The 11,190-nt window shown below is 26.2% G+C and overlaps 1 protein-coding gene across 1 annotated transcript in view; it reads left to right on the top strand.

The window, feature by feature from the left end:
• LOC129977552 (lachesin-like) overlaps window positions 1-11,190 on the top strand; it is a 447,706-nt gene that overhangs the window by 281,546 nt on the left and 154,970 nt on the right. The window lies entirely within an intron of this gene.

Below are 11,190 nucleotides of genomic sequence, written 5' to 3'. Positions count from 1 at the left end.
AGCTGCGTTGATACTGTCAAAAAGACTGAAACGTTTGAAGTGGGCAAGGAAAGGGACATCTTCAGAGAAGAAAATAATATGCTATCTGATTTAGTTAATGGGATAAATGCGAATTGAGGTCATAACACAAAAACTTTTTCTACCTATGTCTTTAATATTCCATGTTCTTTGTCATTCTTGAAGCAAGTTTTTTAACTAGGAAGTCTTTTAAGTGTGGATTAGAAAGCTTTGTTTGCATATAAAGTTGTCCATTACGTCCTTCGCCAGTTGGCTTTCTTTTTCATTATCTACGTTACCTAGATAAACTTTTTTTCTATGATATTACTTTAAATTTAAAAAGCAGATTACTTTAAGACTATTTACTTTAAGATTTAAAAAGAAGATGCTGAAAGTTTTTCTCTCTCGCTGTTTGGTTCTTACTATCTGTATTAGTGGATGCCAAGGTATTTTCTTCGTTGTCGATACGTCTTTTATAAATGCTACTGTTTGAAAATTAAATGCATGTTTAATTGCTTCAAGAAATACAATAAGCTCAGCTTAAAAAATAGGATTATCATCTTCCAGTTTGGCAGGTTAATGGTCAAACTTATGTCTTTGATTAAGACACAGAATACATTGCCAACTTCATAAAATTTGCAAATTTGCCCATTCGTCCAATTTGAAATTTGGCACAGTTACATTTTTACAAAAAAAGTGATTTTTGTTTGGGATAAACATCAATGCAGCTATTCAAAAACGTTTACAGTGAGGGGTGAAGAATTTTTCTGTCTCTTTCAAGAAGCATTTACTTCTTACTTCGTTTCAAATTATCTCCATTGCAAAAACCAAATGGTACTTTTACAAATAATTTAACCTTTCTAAATAAAACGAGTTTTATCTCATTTTTTTCTGTTATCTTTTAAAACAAGATCATCCAATTTTTCTTTCGTCATTTCTGCATTAGCATTCTCTTTTAATTCATTGCAATCTTTGTCGTCCATTTGTGAAAAAATGGCTTTTGTAATTTGTATAATTTCTTTTGATTTTATTTTTAAAATATCAAATCTTTTGGAAATCATTGACAGTATCTGGTTGGAGTGCTTGGCAAGGATTAACTGTATCACATGTTCACTACAAAGTTACAGTAAAGAGATTGGAATATTTGAATTTTAAGAACTGTGATGACGTGGGTCCAAATGAGATAGTGGACATGAAATCCAATTCTAATCGAAATTTCCTGTGTAAGTCTTAAAAATAAAATATTTTCATGGTGAAATGCAATTATAATTAATTAAACCAAGTATGGAGATGATTGCTAATGCAAAAGTAAGCATAGTTATAAGAAAGAACATTTATAAGAATTTTATACTAGACTATACTGAAATATGGATAGAAATGTATTTGCAACATTATATACTTCAACAATATATACTTCAACAATACATTGACAGTACATATTAGATAATGTATATTTTCTTCAATAAATAATTCAATGCATTTATTCTAATCTATTATTATCATAATTCAATAAATAATAAACATTTCTCAAATGATAAAAAAAAAATATTAGAAATCTGAAATGTATTTAAATCTTTACAAATGGAGAATGAAAAATGCAGAAAATTTTAATCAAACAAAAATGTTAAAATAAGGAACGATATTATACAGCTTGAACCGTCTTTTCTTCGCTACTAATTTTAATTTTTGACAAAATTCAGTTCTTTTTGAGAAAACTGAACGTTTCAGAAAGCTTCATTTTCTAAAAGGCACAGAACTTTCGCCTTGATTGTGATCTATTATGCGGCAAGATTAACATTTACGTGATATCATAAGCGAATGTTTTCCGGAGGCATTTATTATTTACACACCGCATGAATATGTATAAGCACCGCCTTATTCAAATATTTAATTATAAGAAAAGCCACTGATGTGAAAGCTTATTATACAGAAAATTACTGTAAGCATTAAATTAATAAACGTAAAAGAATCGATTTTTCTGAAGGAATAAGCTCACATGAAGAGTTTTTAAACTATTGATTTGGTAAAGAACGGATAATTTTAAAGTGACTAATATTTACTGAATCTATCAGTTAATCTTTACAACCAATCATTTTTGCTCTTGTCGGGGATTTTAGATACTGGAATTAAAGGATAAAATGCAAAATTGCATTGCAGAAGAACTGATAATTTTAGACTAAAATTTACAGAATATATCAGTTTATCTTTACAATCAATAATATTTGCTGTTGTCAGGAATTTTAGATACTGGAATTATAGGTTGCATTACAGAATTGAAAAATTCTCCATATATGACTTCACAAACTATGATATCAGCTCTATAACTATATCAGCTCTTCATTTCGTCACAAAAAGAAAGAAAGAAAGAAAAAAAATAGCAGGATGTCTTCCGGAAATGATTGAATGTTTATCATAAAAATTGAATTTAGTTTCCATTGTCAAACAAGATTCAGTTGTATAAAGTTACTTGGCATTTATTTAATCTAATTTATACCTTTATTCTAATAATTTAAATTAAACTTTTAATAATTTAAATTTTTTCATTATTTCACCAATATCTCCTTTTTCCATAAGTTTGATCTTCAGCTATTCCTATAAGCATCTATCTTCACATTAGCATTGGGGATAAAAAAAATTGAGAAATAATGTTTACCTAGAAATATTTATTGCATTTTTAATCCGTAAATGGAGACATGAATTTCCTCCCGCGGCCAGACATATGCATTGCTACTCCATTGTTATTTACTCCAATTATATTTTTACTCCAATGTTACTCCATTGTTATTTTTCTTTTTTGTCTATTGTAAACAGCATTGGAACTTATTTTCAAAACAGAACACATTCTAGAAAACTTGTTGTTACCAAAAATATTAAAACTGTTAAATGTTATAATATTAAATGTTAGAAAATTGTTATAAGAAAAATCTAAACAATCTTTTAATGATTATTTGCTTCCTTAGATATAACGGAATTACACTAATGTTTATATCTGTTAGAATTTAACAAACAAAAATGAAGAATATTTTAAAATATTATTTTTGAGAGTATTTCTTTATTTTTTTTTACATTAGTCAAATTAAAAGCAGTTTCAAAGACGTGGAGTCAATAATTCCTTAAATAACAGCAAAATTTTGAAAAAAAAAAAAATAACTCGGCTATACGCATGTGCTCATACCATTTTGCCATCATACTGCTGAAAGAACAACTTGAAGGTACTGAGGAAATGATTGTATTCAAGGGCAAAATACCACCTGATAATCAGAATTAATGGTGTCATTCTGACTCCCGTTTCCAGGTACGGGTCAATACATGGACTTTGTTTGATATTAAATAAAAATTATGCTTCTTCATAATTTGATAAATGATTAAATATATTTTGTAAATCCAACTCTATCTAAAACACCTTTTTATATTTTATAATAAAAGTAAAATAGAGCGTCATTAAAAATATTAATTATTTTTCAACTTTATCTTCTTGATATAAAATACGTTTTAAACACAAAGCATATCAACTTTGATCCCATATATAGTAAAGCAATAGCCTCCGGACAATAAATACCATGAAAGGAAGTTTTTAAAAAGCAGAGAGGAAGGCGGTACCTCAGACACTTAGGATTTCATAAAAACAAAGGATCGTGTAATGTCTACCGACAGGAGAGGGTAGAAGCGATTTTCATAAAAATGTATTTTATTTCCTTCTCTAGCATTCCTAGAAGAAGCAAAGTCAGCCTTTTCTTGCGTGGCCGTATTATTGGCTGGAAGCCCCTTCAGAAATTCGTGGGTCGTAAAATTCCAAATTCTACAACCTGACAATAGCTCCTTGCAATAAAGGCGTTCTGCATAAATGATTTTATGAGAATACTTGGGAGATTTTTCGATTTTAGGCACCACCTATTGCAGGAGTTTTCACTACCGATCAGCATTGGTGCCACATATCTATATTTCTCCTTAAGTCGTAAAGTTGGAAATATTTATTATTATGTTGCCTAGCTAGTTCAGCCATAAGATATTGCTTTCAGATTGCAAAGATCGAAGAATAAAAAAAAAGTTATATCTATATTGAAGTTTAATCAGGAACTTAAATTATTTAAGGAAATTAATAGTTGGATGCAATATTTTCTCTGTCCATATTGTTTATAAATGCTCTCTTCGCTGCCTTAAATTTCAGTACGCTATCTTAAGATTATTTAATGTTAGCACAATTATTATCTGCAACAGTTGCTCTTTAGAGATGGACTAAAAACCTGATTTGAGTCAAACATTTTACTCAAAGAATACACATTTGATCCTTAATTCGGCATAAATATATTTTATAATACACATAATAAATGTATTTAAACAAACTTTATTTTTAAATTCAATATGGTGATAAAACAAAATATTCATGACATAAAGGGGGAATTATAATTTTAATAGAACTAAAAATATCTTTTTTTATCAAAAATAAAAGATTTTTAATGATTTTTTTCTTGCTTATTGAAATACGTCATTATTTTATGTCATAAGAACATGAATTACTTTCTTCAGATTTTGTTTGATTCAAAGAATTTAGAATTATATGGAAAATATGATATATTATCGCTCATAATACATTTAATATATCTTATTTCTTTTTTAATGAACAAACATATGATATATGTGAATTTAATTATCATTTTATCCTTTATTACTATAGTAAGGCTACACATATTGACTTTTTTGCTAATACTCATAGGAAAAATTTCATTTTTATCATAATATATAAGGAATAAAACTTTGGTATTACTGTAATTGATTACTGGGCTTAAGAATTTAAAGAAGCATTCGTTAGATTAAATTTTATCTATATTCTTCACTTCCATTAAGATTCTTAAATAGTTTTTAGGGCAAGGAAATATATTATCACTATCTTGTAAATATTTTCTCTCAATTTCTTTCTGCTTTGTTATTTTCACAGTTCGTAAAAAGTCTGTAAAAGACCGTTTTTACAGGTTTAATTCAAGAAATTTTGCAGGACATTGTTAAAAATGTAAATCGTTTTTTTATATCGGTGTCTTTTTTCGGCTACAAAATCGATTTAATTGAAAATTATTACTAAAGATTTATCAGAATATCTGTAAATTAATTTTAATGTGTGGGTTAAAATGTTGGAAGATTTTCTTTAACGACTACAAATACTTCCAGAACTGAATTTTACTATAAACAAATCATTGTATTTTGCATAAAAGAAGAGAAAAGGTATTGATAAATTAGATTTGTCAATAAAACACAGTATAAAATTAAAGCTTTTGCTAGAAAAATTTCATTTTTCAAACTATACAAGCAACAATAAGCTTCAAATCGTCGATACTTATGTGTTATAGCGGTCAATGCCTAAGCAAACGCTGTATATGTCAAGATGGTTTCTTATGCGTGATAAAGCTTGACTATCGTATTATAATAATTCTATAATCACTAAGGAAGAGTAATGCTATATGAGCTAATTTTCCCACGTTTAGAAAAATTTTCCTTTTTTTTAATCAAGAAATATATTTTGGGAAATGTAATAATAGAAATTAATAGAACTCATAGAAAAAACAGGTTATTTCTTAAAATTCTTTTTTATAGAAAAACACTTCTTACTTACGAAGTGCATAAATATTTGACGAATGGAAGAGAAGAGCTAGTTCTCTCTATAAAACAAGTTCTAGCTGAATTTGAAACGAAAAGAATAGATCGCTTAGAAAAGCTATCTCGTATTTCAAGCTTCATTAAATAGTTCATTATTCATTTCCGGTATATTTATGGCAATAATGAAGAGCTTAATTTCGATCAATAAAGTTTAAACGGGTCATTTGCTATTTGAGACTGCTGTGTTAGGATTCTGCTGAAGAAAACAGACTGATTCCTGCTGGTTCCCATGTGATTCGTCAGTCTTCGATATAAATGTATAATGCTGGTATACTACAATATTGGGTAGCCTAAATTGACTACTTTAATTTCCTAGATAGAGTTTCATGTTTATTATCATGTTGTTTAAATCCTTAAATGGCATGCTAATGAAATAATTTAACGATTTTATATATACACTTATTTAAATATATAGCCTAATTTTTAGTCACAAAAGATGCACACTACTCGAAAAATTAATTTGTTTCTCTTTATAACATATTTAAAAGTTTTATCAATAATGTTATGACATTACAGCATGCCAAAATTGGGATCGAGTAACCCTAATTTTGGTAAAAGTAATATTATTTTTTTTATTATCGTATTCCCTTCGAAGAAATTTCTTATCAACTGATTTGTAAATTTATTTTTATGAAATAGGTGACTATAACTTATCTCCACACATACCAAAATTCTCAGATATATTTTAAATTTTTATTTAATAAAAAAATGCATTTTGAAAAATAAATAATTTTCAAACAAATAAATGGAAAATATATAATATCAAATATAGAAATATAAAAGAAGAAGTAATAATATATATAGCAAAACATTTTATTTTGTTGATTTTTTATGGAATTCAAATATCTCCATAATCCCTACATTTATTAATTTTTTACGAATAGATGCAACATATATTTTTTTTTCATCAATTAAGAATTTTAATTAAAAATAAACAAACATATCTAAAATTAAAATATAGAATTTTCATTTATACTTATAGAAAAAAATGGTTTATTTCCTTTTTAATAACCGCAATATATTTTTTCTCTATATATTTTCTTAATCTTTTGGCAACATTTCATGGTTTTGTTGAAATGGAAAACATATTTTAAAGCTTCTTATTAAATGTGGTTAATTTTGTTTATTCTTCTTATTAAAATTCTTTTAGCTTTTTCTTTCTTAATTTTAAATAACTGTCATATTTAATTTTGTGTATTTAAAATAAAATTCAAGCAAATAATCATTTACCATTACCATTTAACTATCTTTATTTTTACGTTAATGAAATGTAACAAGGTTCTCGATTTAATGATTAAATTACATGTTTAATAAATATTTAATCTAAATAATTAATTTCAAACCATAAATCTTTAAACACATTTTATTGTTTACAATTTTATAATGTTTTATTCGTTTGTTTTCTTATATCAATGAAACGTTCCTTTTTGTGTACAAGTTAATTATAATTTTATAACAATTTGTATGGAATTTATTATTCGGGCGTTGAATTATGTCTTGTCTTAAACATTAATATTTTATTGCCTTAAACATTAATATTTCAATATGCAAGCATTTTATTGATTTTTTAAAAATATTTATTATTTATGTAGACAGTTAAGACGTTTTTGAGGAAAAATATCATTTCAATGAAATAAACAAATACATGCATTTTATAGTAATAAAATAAGCAAATAAATTAAATAATTTTACTTTATTTTTTTTTTAAATGCTAGATTAAACTAAAAATCTTTAAAAGATAAATTTATCGAATAATTTTATCTTTTTTTATGGAAATTTTTGCAAGATGTTTCGCTTTCAATAAATGTTATTTATTTATTTATTTCAGTTTTTTTATCTGATTATTGTCTCACATACTCCTCAGATTTTGATTTTTATTTGCTATCTTTATTTCGAATCATAAATCAATAAATCACATATCTTTGTCAGTTTATGTTTTAAATAAGATGAAAATAACACTACTTCGTTTATTAAGTTTTAGAGTCTACAAAAGAAAATACCTTAGATTTATTCTCTGGGAGAAAGTAATGCTATTTTTATTAATGTAAAAATATCTCAATTTAAATTGCTCCAATAAAACTTTGGCAATTCTTTACTTTAAATTCTGAAAATGACAAAGTTTATTATTGTTATTGCAAAGAGATCTGCTTAAAAATAAAAGAAATTTCCATTTTAGTATTCACAGACTATTGCTAAATAGCTTACTGAAGGTTTGCAAGCGAAAAAGGTGTTTATCAAGAGCCTCAAGGAGTGTGATATTTTTTTTTAATTTTATTTTATTGCTTTCTCAACGTTTCTTCGAAAATCAAAACTAAACCAGTTCTCAGAGTTTCAACAGAAATGTATTATTTGTCCATTTAAGACATTTTAAAATCTTTTAATAACGGATTTTCTAATGGGTAATTTTATGTTTTCTTAATTTTTGAATCTTTTACAGAGAAACTAAGAAATTTTTTTCTTAGTTTTGTTATTTTTTTTTTCTCTGTTACTTTGAAAATCAAGCATAAACTTCTCAGAATAAGTTTCTTGAAGTAAGTTTGTTTGAATAAGTAAGTTTGAAAAACAAGCATAAAAGTATTATTTGTCCATTGCAGAATTTTTTAAATGTTAAATGTTTCACAAATTTTAATGACATGATTTCCCACTGATTTTCTAAAGGTGGCGACTTTATTACTAATTGTTTAAATACAGTAGAAGCAGATATCAATAAGAATCTATTTCTTTAAAATAAATGTTCAGTGTTTGTATGGAGCACATGCATATACTTTCAATTTGCTGAATTATTATTTGAAACTTTACATCCTTTTCTGTTTGCATTTTATCTTTAATTTGCTTACATTGATTATTTTTAGAATTTTGATTGGATTTATATTTTCGAATAGAAAATTAATATTAAATTATATTTTCCTTTATATCCTCATGATTTCAGGATTCATTTTATTAAATATATATAATAAAATTTTCAATGTTTAAGTATATTTTATTTCTATTCTAATACAGATATATAGTCTAGCGCTATTTATAAAGACAAATCCATTGCTCACTAAGAAAACGTATTATAATGTAATGTATGCAAAATATATTTATTTAGATGCGTATTTCACTAATTACATTAATTTCTAAATATTTCATCATTCATTTATTTATGTCAAATAAATTTTTGCGAATTAAAATTTCAATAAAGTGCCTAAGAATGACAATCCGAATCCAGTTGCAGGAAGGTAAAAATATTTTTAAAATTCACCTGTTATCATTATTTTATTTTATCTGGTAACAATCAAAATAAGGAAGAAATACTATGTGAGTGAACATTTCCGAAAATGGTTAGATATTAATGTTCTGAAATTGGGAGAATAAAAATTGAAAACTATTATGATATTAATAAGAGTCTGTTTTTAGACGATGAAGAACTATTATACTTGTATATTGCTATACGATACGAATATTATACCATGAATACAAAAAAGGAACATAATTCAAGACCAAGATATGAAAGGCGAAAATGATGATCAATGTATTTTGATGGATACTATTGTTTGCTAAGAAATAAAATGGGCACATTAAGTACAACATATCCAAACTTTATCGAAGACCATCTCTTCCCAAAAAATATATAAAACAAAACATTATGAAAAACAGATTTAGTTGCTTTCGCTGATGAATGATCCTCTATTATAAAAGATTCAGTAATTTAATAAAATTACAAAACCGGTTTGAGAAATAAGGCATATATTCTTCGAAAAAGATCAGTCCAGACATAATCTGTCTTTTAAAATAATATATAAAATTGAATCATTTGTTTTGATTGCATCCTTTGTTTATTAATTATTTATATCAAAAAGGTCATCCGATAAAAAATCTTTGAATTCTTTCTTTTTAAGTTATTTTTTTAGTTATTGCATAGTTAAAATCAATAGTAATAGCATTTTATAATGATAATTTAAGTTTGATCTACAAATTTGATCCCTCTATCAGTTATTATATGAATAAATATATATTATTAAGTTTATGTATGTTTATTAATAAAAATGTATTTAACCATGAAATAATTTTAATATATTTTAAATTTGATATCGTTGCAACTTTTTGATCTGCTGCATTCTTCTCAGTATCATAGAAAAGGAAAGAAACGACCTTGACATTTTAGGATGAATGTAGGCGCCCCCACGACTGACATCGCCATATTTTTAAGTCCCTTTTCTCAGGGGCCGCATGCTACTAAAATTCCAGAATACTGTTGTATTTTTCTTCGACGAAGTGAAATGTTTCGATTATAAACATCTAAACAGCAAACCACTCGAGATTATCTCTCGTATTTCGAAATTTTGATCAATAGAAATTTAAATAAGTTTATAACCTGATATTTGTAAAGCAATTTGCTTTCAGTATAGGAGACTTTCATATAGGAGCTACCCGAAACGATAACGATAAACTTGAAAACAAAATTCAAGAACCTTGTTTAATACTAGTTTGCATGAAGATTTTATGACAAAAAAATTCTTAGATCGCTAGATCGAGGAGAAAAAGAAAGGAACACATAAATTATAGTAGAAATTGAATATTTATGCCGATTTCAAAAAAAGGCATTTCAGGTTTCAGAGCGCATATCACTTTATTTTCAAGATATCTCCATTTGCTGTTCCAAATACATACAAATCGTCTTTCAATATTTCATCTTATATTTTCGTAGCATCCTTTAAATATATATAAGTCATCTTAACTTCTTCTCTATTCTTACTGACTTTCTTTGTCAAATACCTTGGTAAAGGATAAAATTCTTTATTTTCCTTCCCAAAGCATTCTACGAAACTTCATACAGCCTTTTGTATTTAAACACATGCACGCACGCACACACACACACACACACACACATATATATATGTGTGTGTGTGTGTGTGTGTGTGTGTGTGTGTGTGTGTGTGTGTGTGTGTGTGTGTGTGTGTGTGTGTGTGTGTGTGTGTGTGTGTATCGGCTGTAACCTCTTACAAGGCTGTAAGAGGTTAATATATATATATATATATATATACTGTAATTGCTTTAAGAACATTTTAAAGTTAATTAAAACTTCCTTTTTACGTTTTAAGGAATTAAAATCTGATGTGAATTCTGTGCATAAGATTCATAACCGTGTTTTTCAAAAGTGCGCCAAAATTAATATTCCTTTTAATATTTTTCATCTAGTTTTCTGGTTTAATGGCATACTTGAAAAATATTGAAATAATTTGATTGTATGTAACATTAATATTATTCCCAGCTAATGAGGCATTTATAGAATTACTTTTGCTGTTTTTAGCAAATTTAAGGTAAAAATAAAATAGGCATTATCGAGGCATTTATAGAGTTATTTTTGCTGTTTTAACAAATTTAAGGTAGAAATAAAATTTAAGTGAACATTTTTACTGTCCTGTGGAAAAAAATTAAAGAAGTTTTAATTCGGCTTACTTAAAATAATATATATATATATATATATATATATATATATATATATGTAACATAAATTTTTGCACAGATTTCAAGAAGTTTAAAAAATCATATATATATATA

This window comes from Argiope bruennichi, chromosome 1 (genome assembly GCF_947563725.1).
Source record: "Argiope bruennichi chromosome 1, qqArgBrue1.1, whole genome shotgun sequence".
Classification (NCBI taxonomy): Eukaryota; Metazoa; Arthropoda; class Arachnida; order Araneae; family Araneidae; genus Argiope; species Argiope bruennichi.
Note: the sequence above shows the minus strand (reverse complement) of the source record. Positions and strands in the feature narration are given on the sequence as shown.